Below are 13,560 nucleotides of genomic sequence, written 5' to 3'. Positions count from 1 at the left end.
TTTTTTACTCTTATTTCATTCATTTGGTAATTTTACTTGTGATGTGCTGCTGCAAACTTTTGAAAACTAAACATATTTTTAAAGGTGTGATCTTATTACATATCCAATAAATTTTTGAATTATTGGAGATTTTGAGTAAGACCCACTAAGAGATTATTGGATACAGATCCACTAATCTAATATGTTTAAGTAATTGGATAAAGATCTAATACTCAATAGGGCAAGATCAATTATGATTAAATTGTAGGAACCTCTATAAATAGGAGAGGCCAAAAGGTGACATAGGCTAATCTTCTCTTGATTGCCCCTCTTATTCTCCTCTCTCTCCTCTCCCCTTCAGTCGACGGTTCTAGTTTGGGACTTATGGATAATAAGAAGGGTCGGCCCCTTCTTAATCATGGTATAATCTTATGGTACACGTGGAGAGGAAGATTGTGTTGCGATTTGAAGAGCGTTGTCGCCCTATATACCATGTGGATCATTACTAGAGAGGATAGTTGACCTCTTTCATTCTCTCCTATTAATATGAGATTTTTTAGGGATATACAATCTCCCTAGGTAACACATCTTACAAGATACGTGTGGTTTTTGGTTTTACGATTTTTGCATACTAATCATTGCACGACAACAAGATATTTTTTTTTTGAAAAATCTAGATTTTTGTTTTATGTTCTTTCACTATGCATGTGATGCTTTGATCAAATTTCTCAACAGTGCTATCAGAATCGCGTAGAATAGTTTTATACATTGTTGCTGTGATTTTTTTTATTGTAGTTTTTAGATTTGGATATCACTATTTCTCACTGTTGAGAGTTGTTTCATAAAAGTCTTTTGATGTCAAAATTGTTGACGCAAAAGAGGGAGAAAAGGGAGCAACTATTGCTACCCTATAGATTGGTCGAAGGCTACAAGCAACCTTGGTCGAAAGCATAACTTGTTGCTCTTGGCCTGGCCAAAGGCTATCTAGCTTAGAGCAACAAGCTCTTGGCCATGGCAGAGGTCTCCCATGCAGCTAGGAGTCTTGGCTACATAGGGAACCCTAACGGTTAGGGTTTCCTAACCGCCTAGGTGACCCTACAACAAGGGACTCCTGGCCACATGGAGCAAGTAGGCGGCCAGGGTTTCCTGGCCGCCCATGGACACCTTACAGCCAGTGTTTCCTAGCTGCAAAGGGGACCTTGGGGGATAGTGTTTCCTGGATGCCCAAGGCTATCCTATGGCCAGGGATTCCTGGCTGCAAGTAACCCTAGCAATTAGGGTTTCTTGGCCGCATGGGACACCTAAGTGTAGGGTTCCCTAAGAGGCCGAGATGGATCATATGATGTGATGTATGTGTGTATGTGATATGATTATTGTTATTATTGGGGCCTATGAGCCTCCATTTTTTTTTTCTCATTTATTATCGGGTCTGCATGCTTGTGATTATATTGTAATTATACGAGGAGACGTGGGGGGAGCGTGGAGCTGACAATAGGACCCACGAGGCCGAGACGGATGATCGCGGTGCATGGAGATGCACCAAGATATCGATAGAACCGATGAGGACAATAAGCACAATCATAGGGCGTGGAGATGCACCGATGCACACAAATCGTGATGCAAGTGATTGGGCCTATTGGCTCGAGCCTGATCACATTAGGTTACGGTCTGTGATCATCCGGTATAATTGCTCATATGTGATATGTGATTGCTTATACACCTACTGGATATGTATATATATTTTCATGTGATGTATATATATATATATATATATATATATATATATATATATATATATATATATATATATATATATATATATATATATATATATATATATATATATATATATATATATATATAATATGTATGTGTGTGACATGTCATATTAGGAAACCGAATCAAAATCCCCTCTCATGATAATATTAAGTCAGTAAGTATGAGGCAATTAGATTGACCCACGTGGCCTTCCATCACTATAGGGAGAAATCGAATTCCAATGTAAATTGAGTTAGTCGAGTCCCTCGAGGCTCACCTATATTACGATTCAAGATTTTGCCTACGATAGAGAGTTGTCGCCAGTGACCGAAGGACATGATATGCTTGGTTGAGTCCCTCGAGGGCATATAATCAAATCAGACTCATCTTGTAATGATGGTGATGACTTAACCAAACATCATGGTTAGTCGAGTCCTTCGAGACCATGATGATTCAAAGGCCGAATAGAATGAGAATCATAAGGAGTTGTGATCGGCAAGAGTTGCCTACTTTTTCGGGCTTAGTGTGATTGGTCGAGTCTCTTGAGGTTACACCAAGATATCGATTGGTCCCCACTAGAGATCCATCGGGGGTCTCCGATTCATATACTAAAGGGAGTTGTGTGTTTCACTAGAAAATAGTATGAGTTGATTAAGATAGAAGTACATATCTTGATTGTTTACTTTTTATACAAAATCTATTTGTAATTTATTTCTGCTACATCTTTTGTTTGTTAGAAAAATATTGCTTTAAAATCCCTTACGTGGTGTACTTGATGTCAACCACCTCACTGGTCCAAACTACACGGATTAGCTCCGTAACCTAAGAATCATTCTCATGGTGGAGAAAATCGTATATGTCCTTGACACAATGATACCCATGCTTGAGGAAGGAGCAAGTGAGGATGAGATTGCTCGCTACATGAAGTACTTAGACAATTCTACCCTTGCTCAGTGTTACATGTTGGGCTCCATGACTCCTAAGTTATAGTGGCAATATAAAAAAATGAATATCAGATCCATCCTCCTATATCTCCACAAGCTTGATGTTTAAGGAACAAAGAAGAACTCAACGATTTGAGATATTCTAGAGTCTCTTCCGCGCTAGGATGACTAAGGTGACATTAGTTCAGAACCATGTCCTTAAGATGATTGAGTGGATAAAGAAGTTCACGGGTCTAGAAATGGTCTTGTGTGTGGATCTTGTGCTTCAGTCCCTACCAAACTACTTTTCTTAATTCATTATGAATTTTTACTTGAACAAGCTTGAGGTGACTCTCCTTGAGCTCCTCAATATGTTGAAGGAGCCCAAGAGCACCATCAAGAAAGAGAAGCTAGTTCTCTATGCTGATGAGACCAAAAAGAAAACGAAGGTAGAGAAATCCCTTAAGAATGGCAAGGGCAAGGGCAAATCAGGCAAAATAAAGGCTGCAAAGAAGGACCCAGTAAAGAACAAAGGTTAGTGCTTCCACTGTGGCAAAGATGGGCATTGGAAGAGGAACCGAAAAGAGTACATTGCAGAGAAGGCGAAATAGAAGCTTGGAGAAGCTTCAGGTATATTTATGATCAATCTTCATTTATCATATTTTTATGATACTTATCATATCTACAATTCATTGCAAGTTTTGGCAACTCTTAGGAGATTAGCAAGAGGCAAGATGGACCTCAAGATAGACAATGGAGCAAAAGTTACTATGGTGGCTATTCGCGAGGTCACCCTATATCTGCCTGATTAAGCTACTGTTACATTGGATGCATGTTATTTAGTTCATTCTATTATCAAAAATATTATTTCTATTTCATGTTTGACAATTAGTATATATAAATTAGTTTCTGAGAACAATTGTTATTCAATAATATTGGATGATAAGATCATCACTAGAGAAACATTGCATAATAGTTTATTTATGCTAGACATTGCTCCACATATCATGAATGTAAATGCATTCAAAAGGAAATGAGATGAGGTGAACAGTGTATACCTGTAGCATTGTAGGCTAGGTCACATCTACGAAGAAAGAATAAAAAAGTTTCTGAATGATGGATACCTTAATTCATTTGACTATGAGTCATATGCAACTTGTGAGTCTTGCTTTCATGAAAAGTTGATCAACTCTCCATTTAACGGAACTAGAAAGAGAGCCACTAAGTTATTGAAACTCATACATAATGATGTATGTGGTCCTATATCAACTCAAGTTATATGTGGTTACTCATACTTCATTGTTTTCATTGATGATTTCTTTAGGTATGGACATATATACTTGATGAAGTACAAGCCCGAGGCTTTTGAGAAAATCAGGAAATATAATAATGAGGTAAAAAACCATACTAGAAAGAGTATCAAGACTTTTCGATCAGATCAATGAGGTGAATACTTAAGTATAGAGTTCACCCAATAACTCAAAGACAATGAGATTATATCCCAATGGACCCCTCCTTATACACCTAAGCTCAATGGTGTATCAAAAAAGAGGAATCGTACATTGTTAGACATGGTGTAGTCTATGATGAGTTTCTCCCACCTATTTGTCTCATTTTGGGGATACGCCCTAAAGTCCGCAGCTTACCTTCTGAACAAAGTTCCAACTAAGTCGGTAGTATATATACTATATGAGATATGAAAATGGAAGAAGCCCGATCTTAAGATTGTTAAATTTTAGGGCTACCTTGCACATATTAGGAGACACAACCTTGACAAGTTGGAATCCATGATGGAATGATGTAAGTTCATGGGATACTCTAAGAAAACTTATGGGTATTATTTCCATCATCTTGAGGACCAAAAAGTCTTTGTTGCCAAGAGGGCGATGTCCCTTGAGAAGGAACATATTCTTGGTGGCGACAATGGAAGCATGATAGAGTTCAGTGAAGTTAGAGAACCTAACTCAAGTATTATTCTGCAACCTGAGTCTGTTCAGGTACCTAGCACACAAGTTTTAACTTCGCATAGGTCTAGCAAAGTACCACATCCTCATGAGAAATATGTGGGACATATCAGAGGAAATGATGTTGAGGATATTAATTCTTAGATTTACAAGGAGGCTATTACGAGTATAGACTTCGGGAAGTGGCAAGAAGCCATGAATTCTTAGATGGACATAATGTACTCCAACAAGGTTTGGAACTTAGTTAATGCACCTGATGGTATAGTACTCATTGGTTACAAGTGGAGACCTATATAGCATGATTAGTGGTAAAGGGGTATCATCAAAAGCAAGGTGTTGACTATGACATGAGAGCCATATTAAAACCTCATCATTAATTGGTTGTCATTATCAAATAGGGGAATATTGTTGAATTTCATATTTTGATGATAAATCAATTAATGAGTTTGTTTGACTAATATATGTTAGGAACGAGTTGGCACTAAGAGGGAGGGTGAATTAGTGCAGCGGCAAAAAACGTCGGTTTGAAAATTTTGTTTCGATTAGAAACTGATTTCGGAAATGTGCTTGACTTGAAAGCGAATGGGAGCGTAGAGAAAGTAGTAACAAGGTAAAACAGCTTGCAATAAAGATAAATTACTCAAGATGAAATGCAAACCAGAATTTAAAGTAGTTCGGTCATTGTGACCTACATCCATTTTCGGATTCCTCCTCCGTCGAGGTCACCGGCATCCACTATCGATCTTCCTTCAATGGGTGAAGCTTTCTATGTCACTCAAAACGTAGATCAAATCATAAACACCATCAATTGGTTTCATCATCAAAATCTAAGATTCAACTATATACTTTTGAGATAAGTGACAAAGGAAATACTTTGATTATGAACTTAGACCACCAATAAGCCAACTATCGAGTAGGAGAGTCAGACATTGCGTTGGGACATTATCACATAAAAAATTGGATATTAAGCTAATGGATTGATCAATGTGCCAAAGATCGAACTTTGAGTTACATGTTTGGATATCGTGTCAAAACGATCGGATATTTCATCGGAAGATTAGATATCGTAGAAAAGTTGAAGTGTCATTGGAATGGGCAATATGTTGAAAGAAAGGGCGACGTGTCCAAGGTTTGGATGTGTTGAATCTCGGATTTTGATGATGAAGTCAATTGTCATTTGTTATCTAATCTATATGTTGAGATAAGTGTGCAGGATAAACTATGATGAAAGTGAGACATGCAGCAGGAGTTGCGCCGGAGTCAAGATAATGATCACGTTGGGAGTTCGAGAGTTCGACAGAAGTTCGGACAGTCGTCGAAAGTTCTGCGGGAACAAATCCGAGAAGTCCATAAGCTTGCCAAAGAAGCTCATCGGAACTCGCCAAGTGAATCGTCGCAAGTCCAGGAGTTTGCCGGAAGTCCGCAGGAGCATCACCGAGGGTTCATCGGATGATCGACAGAAGTTCGCCGGAAGCTCGCTGGAAGAAGCGATTGACGCACCGGAGCAAGTTGCAGTAAATGTCTTAGGAAAACTCGTAGTTAGCACATTGATTAAGTTGGAAATGGGAGGTGATCCCATTAACTTAATCTTGAGGCAATTGGGCCCCTGAAAAACCCAAATTGGGCCAAATGGATCAACCCATTCGGACCCTGATTTCTGCCAGGCGGTTGAACCGCCCAAGGCAGGAGGTTGCACCGCCTGGGCTCAGTCTCCGAGCGAGACTGGGAGGTGCAACCGCTCTAGCCAGGCGGTGGCACCACCTGGGGCTCAGTCTCCGAGCGAGATTGGGCGGTGCAACCTCCCTTGACAAGAGGTGGCACCGCTTGAGCTCAGTCTTCGAGCTCTGCCAGGCGGTGCAACCGCCTCAGTCAGGAGGTGCAACCGCCCCTAACAGGAGGTAGCACCGCCCAGAGGCTTAGTCTTCGAGCTCTGCCAGGCGATGCAACCGCTCTAGTCAGGAGGTGCAACCGCCTAATCCCGGAATTCCGGGAATTGACAGTTCTGAGCTCCAAATTTGAACTGGGTTGGGGCCTATAAATACCCCACCCATTCAGCATTGAAAGGGTATGAACTTACACCGAAATCTTGATCCTTTTCTGTGATTCTTAGAGCTCAAAATTGTTGTAAAGGCCAAAAGTTCTTCTCCCTCTGTTCTTCCAAATTCTGAGTTGTAAAGAGAGGAGAGAAAATTATGTAAGGGTTGTCTCCTAAGCCCGTCAAAAGGAGTGAAATTGTAAAAGGGTGATTGGCCTTCGCCTATTGAAGGAAGGCCTCTAGTTTACTTCGGTAACCTCGTCGATGGAGGAAGCCAAAAGTGGAGTAGGTCAAGATTGACCGAACCACTCTAAATCTCGGTTTGCATTTAGTTTGAGCATATTATCTTTACTGCAAACCTCCTCTAATGCTTACTGCTTTCTGCGCATATACGATCGGGTTTCAAGCTTTGCACTTTCTGAATCAGCATTTAGACGTAAATCTGTTTTTTCGTACGATCATCATATTTCAGTTTGCATTTACGTTTTGATTTCTATCTTAACTACAAACTGCTTTTATATCCTTGCTTAAGCTGCATCTCGCCTAATCAAGTGATTTACAAATCAGCATTTAGACGTAAATCAGCTTCTTCGTACGAACGTCATATTTCAGTTTGCGCTTATATTCTGGTTTTCATCATAACTGTAAACTGCCTTCATAGATTGACTTTAACGTCATCTCGCTTGATCTTAAGTTAAAGTAATCTTAGAATCGGCTTTCACACTGAAATTATTTTTATCGTAGTTTCGTTTTTATCGTCGAAAGATTTTCGCTGCACTAATTCACCCCCCCCCCCCCTCTTAGTGCTCTTGATCCTAACAGGATGAAGTGTCGAAAAATTGAATGAATTGCCAAAGCTTCATAAATGTATCAAATGTGGTTGATTTATCAAAGTCTTGATCAATATTATTTTAGTCATTTATCAAAACAATATCAACTTATCAAGAAAGCCATGGGGCTTCAAGCTAAGTTGAATTAAGCCCATTAGAAGCACTGTTACTTATTAGCCTATAGCGGCACTGGTACTGTCCATAATGACGATAGTACCGCCTAGGGCGATGATGGTATCATTCATAATTCAAATTTTACGATGGTAGTACTATTAGTGTCCAAAATTATAGCATCAAAAGTTACGACGGTAGTATCGCAATGTCGATGGTAGTATCACTTGTACCTCAAAATTTTGAGTATTTAAATTTTTTGATTCTATTCTTAAAGTCTTTTGGGGGTTATAAATACCCCACTTAGGCTTGGTTGATGGAGCATCGATTCCTGAGTTTGTGAAGTATCGTAGCTCTGAGCATTAGAGTCACTTCCTCCCTTTTGAATTTAGTTGTAACACTAAGTTATGCAAAAGAGATCTCTTATAAAAGAGTGAGTGTGGTGGTTCCCTTCTAAGCTTATAATAAGAAGAAATATTATAGAAAAAAGATCGATAGTAAAAATCGATGATATGTACGGAATAGAAATTGAGAGTGGACTTACACACCAAATCATTATAAATCGATTTAATTCTTTCACTGTAACTTTTGTTTGGTATAGTCACTATATATAAATAACAAATATCAGTTATAAACAAAGTCGGACAAGAATGCCAAACTTGTAAAACACTATAAAGTGTTGTCTTGATAAGGAAGAAATTGTTTTTCATGTCAAACCTATAAGAGCATGGTAAACAGACAATTGGATAAATTATCAGATAGCACATAAATAGAAAGCAAAGGTTTTTTAAATGGGTTACACTATTTTTGAATAGGATCCCAAAAATAGTGTAACTCAGTTCTAAAGATATGCAACTTTTCTTAAAAACGTTCATAGATGCTACTTTCATAATCCACCTTTGAATGTGTAACCAAATAGGAGATAGAAGATCCAAATCTACTCAATTATTATAAATTACAACCCACTAAAAGGCTCAATCATCTAAAAATAGGTCATTTAAAACTCCAAAATTAGAAAAAGTGGTCAATATGTGCTTCTCAATTTATTTCAAAGGAGTCTAGTAAAGTCAATATGTGTCAATTGAGTTACACTATTTCAAACCCAAAAAATAGTGTAATCTTGTTAGAAATTTGTAATTTTCTTCCAGAAAAAAAAGTCAAAATGACTTCTTTGATAATATACACTAAAAAAAAGTCAAAATGAAAAAAATTAGCCCATTAAGCGGTTGAATTGACTCAAAATAGGCGATTTAAGTATGATTTTTTTTTTTAAAGGTGGTCATTGGGTGCTTATCAATTTATTTCCAGGGTGTCTTTTATTGAGCCATTAAGCATACATTATTTCTAAATAAGAGCCAAAAAAAAGTATAACTCAACATGAAACCATCATAGAGTGTCCCAAATTATCAAGCTGAAAATTGTTTGAGCATAAAATCCCTATACAATTTCATTATTTCAACCCAACAACTGTATGTAAACACATTAAATTTGATTGACCTGAGGTCAACCACCAAGTGATGATTTCAACCTGAGATTTCGCTATATGAGGCAACCCAAGACTAGAGAACACTTTAGACTTCACATGGAGAGAGGGGCTCTCCAAAAAGAAACACTTTTGGAGCTAAAACTGTATATTTGTCACTAAAATACATTGCACTAAGAACTAAGAAGTCAACGCTTGATCTATAAACTAGGGTTTGGAATAGAAATGCTCGATGGTGGAGAGGTAAACCAGAGGTCATGTTGCTTCGATGGGTAAGTGAATTAATTCAGCTAAAACCGATTCTTTGTCATATTTAACTATATGTTGACAACGCCAGTCATATAACGATAACATGATCGACCAAGTTAGACCTATTTTAGAAGAATTATTTCTTGAATTTATTTAACATATCTCAATGAGCTTCTCGAGTCGAATGTATTATATTCAAAATCGATACATCCAGACCTACGCATAATTGCAACACTAAATTCATAGTTGTTTTCTTCGGAGAATTTTTTTAAAAAAAAATATTTTTGGAGGAGATACAGTATTTTTAGAAATATTTTGGTAAAATTTATATAGAATACTTTAAATGTATACATCCACACTCACGTGTTTATAAACTATTATTTTTTGAGCTTACGAATTTTTTTTAGAAAAAAAATGGAGAGGAAGGACAAAACGGAGATAGAAAAGAAAAAGAGGGGGGGGAGAGAACTGAGGTAGATGAGGAAAGGAGGAGAGAGGTAGACGATAAAAGAAGGAGAGAGAGGAGAACAGACGTAGATGAGAAAAAGAGGGGGGAGGAGAACACAGGTAGATAAGGAAAAGAGGGGAGAGATAGATGACAGAAGAAGGAGAGAGGAGGGAGAGGAGAAGATGAGGAAGGAGGAGAGATGTAGATGTGTTACTTTAGCAAGTTTCATATTCTCACATCGGAAAAATCAGGCTTGTTATCTCCTATTGGAACTATAAATAAGGGTCTGGGCTTTGAAGTCAGATGCACCACAAGTGGCACCACAAGAAAAACTAAATGTTTGCTTTGGGTTTAAGTCCATACTTAGTTAAATAGTTTGGGCTTATAGTTTGGGTTTTTCTTTTTTAGTATTTTCATGTGTTTTATAGCCTAGGAACATCTTCCTAAGGCATTTGTAATTGTCCCTCTTTTGCAGTAGTGATTTGCTCCTCCTTCGTCCGTGGATGTAGGTCAATTGACCGAACCATGTATATCTGGTGTTCTGGTATTCTGGTGTTCTTGTCTCGCTTTTATTCTTTTCGTTTTATTGTCTTGTTGGGTTGCCAAAATTATCTTGTGGTAAATATCCTGAGGTCAGCTCTAACAAACTGGTATCAAAGCTTGGTTTCTGGATCTTCTGGCAACAATGACAATAACAAAGATCGTTGTCGAGAAATTCGACAGAAATGTCAACTTCGGCTTGTGGCAACTCAAGATGAAGGTCATTCTGGTTCAAGACAGAGTTGATTTGGTACTACAGGGAGCCGAGAACATTCCAGATGATATGTCAAAAGAAGAGCTTGCGGGTATGGATAAGAAGGCCCGATCAAGCATCATTCTAAATCTCTCTAACGAGGTTTTACGGGAGGTAGCTACGGAGACTACGGCTAAGAGAATGTGGGACAAGCTTAAGACCTTGTACATGAAGAGGATAGCGGAGAATCGTCTCTACTTGAAGCAGAGACTGTATATGCTTCGGATGATTGAAGGTACATCTATACTCTCGCATCTTGATAAATTTGATTCTTTGATTATGGATTTGGAGAATATATATACAAAAATTGATGACGAGGATAAGGCCCTATTACTCTTGTGTTCTCTTCCCCAATCTTTTAAGTATTTTCGTGATACTTTAATTTATGAAAAAGAAACAGTTTCGTATCAAGAAATTAAATCTACACTGAAATCTAAGGAGCAGATAGACAGGAATATCACTGGGAAAAGTAGAGAGAATCAGGCTGAGGGTCTGGTTGTCAGGGGTAGAATGGATAAAAGAGAATTTGACAGTAGTATATCTAAATACAGATATAGAAATTTGAAATACAGATATTGTCATAAAATGGGGCACATTAAGGCTGATTGCTTTAAATTGAAAAATAATTTAAAGCAAAAAGAAAAACTTGTTGAGAAAACTACTGAGTCCGCTAAAGCTAGTGTAGCATCTGATGAGAATGTTGAAAATATTTTCTTTGCTATTGATGACAGGACGATGTCTAAAAATGAATGGATTTTAGATTCAGGTTGTTCTTATCACATGTGTCCTAGTAGAGATTTGTTTTCCACATATGAATCTTGTAATGGTGGAATTGTTTTGATGGGCAATAATGCCGCATGTGATGTTGTTGGTAGAGGAACAATCCGAATTAAAATGCATGATGGTATTGTGAGGACGCTCACTAATGTTAGACATGTTCCTGATTTAAAAAAGAATCTCATCTCTTTAGGCACCCTAGAGGCTCTTGGGTGTAAATACACCGCTAAAGGTGGAGTTATGAAAGTTTCTAGAAGTGCCCTTATTATTATGAAAGCTTGTAGGTCTGGTAGCTTGTATATTTTGCAGGGAACCACTGTCACAGGCTCAGTTGTAGTCTCGTCATCATCATTGTCTGATTCTGACATCACCAAATTATGGCATATGTGTTTGGGTCATATGAGCGAAAAATGTTTGATCATATTGAGCAAAAGGGATCTACTTTGCGGACAGAGTACTGGGCCACTTGATTTTTGTGAACACTGCATTTTTGGAAAGCAGAAAAAAGTCAGCTTCACTTCTCCGGCAGTTCACAAAACGAAAGGTACTCTTGACTATATTCATTCAGACCTTTGGGGTCCAGCTCATGTTCAATCTAAGGGTGGTGCTAGGTATATGTTGACTTTCATTGACGATTATTCCAGGAAAATTTGGGTTTATTTTTTGAAGCATAAAAATAATGTTTTTCTAACCTTTAAACAATGGAAGGCTTTGAATGAGAAACAAACAGGTAAACAGATTAAGCGGCTTCGAACAGATAATGGCATGGAATTTTGTGAAGGTGACTTTGAAGAATTCTGCAAAAATGAAGGAATTGCTCGGCATCGCACTGTTAGGATGACGCCTCAACAAAATGGTGTGACCGAACGTATGAACAGAACACTCTTGGAGAGAGCAAGGTGTATAATCTCAAATGCAGGGTTGACAAAGGACTTTTGGGCAGAGGCGATTAATATGGCCTGTTACGTTGTCAACCGTGCTCATTCTGTAGCACTTGACTTTAAAACTCCGGAGGTTGTTTGGTCAGGTACTCCTGCTGATTACTCTGATTTTAAAATTTTTGGGTGTTCAGCATACATGCATTGAAATGAAGGAAAATTAGAGCCTCGGGCTAAAAAGTGCATTTTCCTTGGGTATGCTTTTAGGGTGAAAGGATACAGATTATGGTGTTCTGATCCTAAATCCCCAAAATTTGTAATCAGTAGAGATGTTACTTTTGATGAATTATCTATGTTATCTTCTAAAGAGGATTCTACTAGTTGTACAAATGATAGTGCGCAGAAGCAGGTGGAGCTTGAGATTGGTAGTTCAGATTCTTTTAAGTCGAACTATTCTACTCAAAGAATGCTAGTAGGTGGTCCCGAGTCTACTGACGCAGATGATCCAGAGGAAGAGCAATATTCCATAGCCAAGGATAGACCACGGAGAGATATTCGACCACCACAAAGATATGCAAATTTGGTTGCATATGCTTTGTCTGTTGCAGAAGAGACAAGTGAAGTTGGTGAGCCTACTTCCTACTCAGATACAGTTTCTTATGATAATTCCGCTAAGTGGTTGATTGCGATGAATGAATAAATTGAATCTCTCCATCAGAATAGAACTTGGGATCTTGTGAAGCCGCCTTCAGGTAAGAAAATTGTTGGATGCAAATGGGTCTTCAAAAGGAAGGAAGGTATTCCAGAGGTTGAAGATGCAAGGTACAAAGCACGATTGGTTGCAAAAGGCTATAATCAGGTACATGGTGTTGATTTTAATGACGTATTTTCACCTGTTGTTAAACATAGCTCTATTCGTGTTTTGCTTGTTTAGTTGCCATGTATGATTTGGAATTGGAGCAACTTGATGTCAAGACAGCTTTCTTACATGGTAAAGTTGAAGAACAAATTTACATGGAACAACCTCATGGATTTGAAGTTGATGGTAAGGAAGACCATGTTTGCTTGTTAAAGAAATCCTTGTATGGATTGAAGCAGTCTCCAAGACAGTGGTATAAGAGATTTGATTCTTTTATGTTGAGTCATGGTTACACGAGGAGCATGTATGATAGTTGTGTCTACTTCCGGAAGTTAAATGATGGCTCTTTTGTATATTTGTTGCTTTATGTTGATGACATGCTTATTGCAGCTAAGAATTTGTCAGAAATTCATACTTTGAAAATGCAACTGAGTAGTGAATTTATAATGAAATATTTTGGAGCAACTAAGAAA

Source organism: Musa acuminata, unplaced genomic scaffold (genome assembly GCF_036884655.1).
Source record: "Musa acuminata AAA Group cultivar baxijiao unplaced genomic scaffold, Cavendish_Baxijiao_AAA HiC_scaffold_1138, whole genome shotgun sequence".
Classification (NCBI taxonomy): domain Eukaryota; kingdom Viridiplantae; phylum Streptophyta; class Magnoliopsida; order Zingiberales; family Musaceae; genus Musa; species Musa acuminata.
Note: the sequence above shows the minus strand (reverse complement) of the source record.